The sequence below is a fragment of the Pinus tabuliformis genome, chromosome Q (genome assembly GCF_031772625.1).
Source record: "Pinus tabuliformis cultivar Carrire ecotype Pingquan chromosome Q, CPIR1, whole genome shotgun sequence".
Taxonomy (NCBI): Eukaryota; Viridiplantae; Streptophyta; class Pinopsida; order Pinales; family Pinaceae; genus Pinus; species Pinus tabuliformis.
The window spans coordinates 504,424,842-504,429,894 of NC_142296.1; the positions used below are offsets into that span (position 1 = coordinate 504,424,842).

The 5,053-nt window shown below is 35.4% G+C and overlaps 1 pseudogene; it reads left to right on the forward strand.

The window, feature by feature from the left end:
• Positions 1-3,096: 3,096 nt before the first annotated feature.
• Positions 3,097-4,830, forward strand: LOC149220363 (cullin-1 pseudogene; annotated as a pseudogene).
• The last annotated feature ends 223 nt before the right edge of the window (positions 4,831-5,053 follow it).

Genomic DNA, 5,053 nt, shown 5'->3' on the forward strand with positions numbered 1-5,053 from the left:
GATAGACCAGAAATACTCTGCTATGTATGCCATTTACAGGAAGTGGAGACCGAGGTGCACTTCATTCTTGGATGCCCTATCTACTATGAGATCAAAGGAAGGTTTCATTGCTTATTAAGAGATTCTCAGACCCTCGCCGATGTTTTCAAGTATCCCAATTAGAGATGTTTGGCCCTATATATGCAGGAGGCTCTTAGGTTTTGAGCACATATTCTTCAGCCTCCCATCAAACCAAACCCAAAATAAAGGATCACGACATTTTTCAGGGTACTGCCTTCAGACAGGGGCACCAAGAGATCGATTGATACCAGTACATATCTAAACTCCAAATCAGTGAGGATCCATGGGAACTAACCCTGCCACACGAGATCTCAAGAGCAGTTCTGTCTCAGATCTATTCATGAGAGACGGACTAAGTCCTCCAACATTTAGCAATGCGAGAACCCCAGGAAATGATTTAGTGGAAAGTCTAAACTTGACACCGGCTCTTCATCGGTCCAACATAGTTTATTGAGTTTCTTCAGTGTTATTCATTCAACCTTGGATGTTAGGAGAGATGGGTCTGATCCTCAGACCTATTAGCTCCTGGATCTTCTCCTCTAGAGCCAAATGTTGATTTACTTCATTCATTGTATCTTTTATTAGAGACCATTTCATTCTCCCGCTTTATATAGAAATCATTGTACTCAACAATCCCTTTGACCTACTTTGTGGTCATTAGTTGGACATAAATATAATTATGTTATCTTATCTTATCTTATCTCTCAAGTCATGTCTCTCATTCTTCCTCTCTCTCTCTCTCTCTCTCTCTTTTCCCTCTAATCCTCTCTCTCTCTCTTTTCCCTCTAATCCTCTCTCTCTCTCTCTCCAAGTATGTTACTATATACTTCCCTCTCCTTCTCTCTCCTTCTCTCCCCCATTCTCTCTATCTCTCCTTTGTGTCTTTATCTCACCCCTAACCATACTTTCTCTCTCTCTTTCCCTCCCTCTCTCTCCTCCCTCACTTCTACCTCCCTCTTTCTTCTCCCATCTCTCTCTCCCTCTCTCTCTCTCTCTCTCTCTCTACACACTCCAATCCTCTCACTATCTCCCTCCCTCTCTCATTCCCTCTCTCCTCCCTCCATCTTTGTGTCTCCCTTTCCCTCTCTTGCCCTTCTCTACCTCTCTCATTCCTCTTCTTTTCTCTCTTCATTCCTCCTCTCCCCTCTCCTTCAGTTTATCTCCATCTCTCCTTTGTCACTCCCCTTATCTCTCCACCTCTATCACTCTATGTCTTTGTTCTTCCCTCCCATATATATCTAGACTTAATATATTACATGATATATTGTAATATATTATAATATAACAAATTTAATATTGTATTAATCCGAAGTTATTAAATTTAATACTTTAATATTATAATAATTTAATATATTAATTATTTGTCCCATGGTATTTGGCCCATAGGCTTCACCTAAATAAAACATCTTTTTTGAGTTTTCTTAAATATAAAGAGGTTTACTGAGTAAATATAAAAAAAAAGGTTTTTATTTATTTATTTACCATACCTCTAGTTTATTTATATTTATATTTATTTACCATACCTCCGGAGTAAATATAATTATTTATTTATTTAATATACCTCAGGTTTATTGATATTTTTCTTAAACCTTTTTATATTTTAAATTGATGTTATGTTTATACATAATAATAATTAGATTGATAGATAAACATTAGATTAAAAATGTTAAATATTAAACATTACATATTTACATTTACATTCACATTTTTATGTGAGATCTACTCCCATACTAAGTGTACATGGTAGGTAAAGACCAAGAGGTAAATACAAAAAGGTATTGTTATAGAATTTACCAAAATGTCACCCATATGATTGTTGAGAAATAATGAGTAAAGACACAAAAATAAACCCGAAGTAACAAAAATATCCCTAAAAATAATACTCTATGGCTAAATTTTTAATATTAAAAAATAATAATTAAAAACTTAAGAATAAAGATATGAAGTTTAAAGTTATTGGTCATGGAGTAACCCTAAAAGCCAAAAATAATGAATTAAATTTGTTATTAAAAATAACTAAAAATAATCAATTGAGTTTATTATTAAAGGTTAAAAGTAGTGAATTAAAACTTCACATTAAACAATACACAATACATACACACATTTTACACATCTTTTTATAAAATAAATTTGATAAATAATAAATTTCATACCCAATATTCAGACATTTACCCTATTCTTCATAAAATAAAAATGATAAATAATAAATTTCACACCTAATATACAAACATTTACGCCATTCCTTATAAAATAAAAATGATAAATAATAAATTTCACACCTAATATTCAAATATTTACCCAAAGAAATCCAAGCCGATCATTGCAGTAAACAAAACAAACGATCCAAATTACGTTACCATTGTTACAAAGAAATCCTACCCAATCTATATATACCATTGTTGAGTGAAACATGACATCTCCATATCTGTTGGAATATATTTTGGGTAAACAAATAATACGAAAACACAGCAGTTTTACCAGCTATGGATTCGAAGAAATGGAGCGTAGCTGATATGGAAAAATTAAGCGTCGAACAAACGTGGGATGTTTTAAATAACATTATGCAGAAGTTAATAAGCACCCTGGAAGAAGGAAGTCTCGAAAAGAGAAAATTCTGGTCCGTAGACGATTACGTGCTTGTTTATTCGATTCAGTATAATCATGCTGGCCGAAGTGCTTCGGCAAAACGAATCAACAATTTCAAGCAAATCTATAAGAGATACAAGCAGTCACTTCTAATTTACTTCAATTCAAGGGTTTTGCCAGCTTTAAGGGAAAAGCAAGGCGAGGCCATGGTGAGAGAGTTTGTCACTTCTAATTTACTTCAATTCAAGGGTTTTGCCAGCTTTAAGGGAAAAGCAAGGCGAGGCCATGGTGAGAGAGTTTGTCAGACGTTGGAGAATTCACAAGGAGATGGTCCCAATCCTATCAACCATGTTCAGTTTTTCGGAAAGGATGCTTTTGACAAGAGAGGAAATAAAGCGTTCAGTTTCAGAAGTTGCAGAGAAGTATTTTCGGAAGTTTGTGTTCGGTGAAATGCGCATCCATGTAAGGGATGCAGTGATTACTCTGATTCGCGAAGACCGCCGGGGATTGCAGGTCGATCGCACTTTATTGGAAGGAGTTTTGGGTATTTTTGTAGATATTGGAATGGATGTATATGCGAATGAAATTGAAGTGCCCTTGTTGGAAGATACTGCAGATTTCTATGTTCAAAGAGCTGGTTCATGGAGTTTAGGGCAGAATTCATGTATGGATTATCTGTTGAAGGCTGGGGAATGTATGCAACGTGAGGAGGAAATAGCTGCCCATTATTTGCACAGGAGTAGGGAGAAGTTGTTGGAGATGGTACCAAATGAACTCCTTTCAGGTTACAAGACCCAACTTCTTGAAAATCTGGGTCCTTGTTGTTGTGCCCTTCTTAGGAGTGACAGCAAACATGATCTTTCAAAGCTTTATAGTCTGTTTTGTAGAGTACCTGAAGGTCTGGAAACAATGGTAAATGCTTTCAAAGAGCATGTAATTAGAGACTGCACTCCACTAGTTATGAGGGATCTGGATGCTATAACTAATAAGGCCGGGAGAAGGGATACAGGTGGCATGCAAGAAGAAGTTGCATTTGTAAATACAGTTTTGGAATTGCGGGACAAGTTTGTGGAGGACATTATCCATGTCTTTCGTCACAATGCTCTTTTGCATAGAGCTTTAAATGAAACATTTGTAGAAATCTGTAATAAAAGAGTGGCAGGAAACACCAGTGAAGAATTCCCGGCCATGCTCTGTGACATGGTACTTAGAAAGGGTGGCAGTAGTAAAGGATTAAGATCCGATGAGATTGAGGGTATTCTAGAGAATATCACTAAATTTCTGAAATATGTGAATGATAAAGATCTCTTTGGGGAATTATATAGAACAAAGTTAGCTGGTCGACTACTGTATGATAAAAGTACAGATAATGCTCATGAGCTGAGCATGTTGTTAAAACTAAAGCAGCAAATTGGTAATCAATTGACATCAAAGATGGAGAGTATGGTTAATGATATGTTACAAGCAGAGGTGAACCAAGCTAGCTTCAAGGCATACGTGACTAATAATCCAAATATCCATCCTGGAATAAACTTGGATGTCAGAGTATTGAATTTCACATTTTGGCCCCCTTTCAAATCTTCTGAACCTAGGTTGCCCTTGGAAATGATTAAATGTGTGAACACATTCAAAGAGTTTTATTCTACATACACTCAACATCGACAGCTTACATGGCTATATTCCACAGGGACCTGTAATGTCATTGGCAAGTTTCAAGCTGAGCAAATAGAAATGGTAGTAACACCTTACTATGCAATTTTATTGTTATTGTTTAACCGCTCCCAAAAGTTGAGTTATTTAGACATCAAAGCTGGACTGAATTTGAGAGATGAGGATCTTGTGAGGCTGCTACATTCTATTGTATTTGCCAAGTATAAAATTTTTCTCAAGGAGCCTGATACAAAAGAAATATCTCGCAGCGATACTTTTGCAATCAATTACAGTTTTACAAATAGAAAAGAGAAGATTAAGATCCTACTCCCAACCGAAGATAAAAAAGAGAAGAAAAAGGTCATTGAGAATGTTGATATGAACAGACATCACGAAATTTGTGCCTTAATAGTCCGCATCATGAAGAGCAAAAAGTCTTTGCATTATGAACAACTAATGAACGAATGCAACGAGCAACATGGAGGGATGTTCGAGATAAATGCAAAAGTATTTAAAAAAATATTGAAAATTTGATTACAAGGGACTACTTAGAGAGAGATAAGCAAAATTTCAATATATTAAAATATATTCCTTGAAAAGAAGTGAATTGGGATTATCTCTAGTGGTGTTGAAGAATTATTGTCATTCTTTCCATCTAGGTTTTGATTATTATTGTTGTAAAGTGAGTATAACTGTGAACTATTATTGTTGTATTGAGTATAATTATGGACTGAGGTTTAATGTCTTGATGATTATT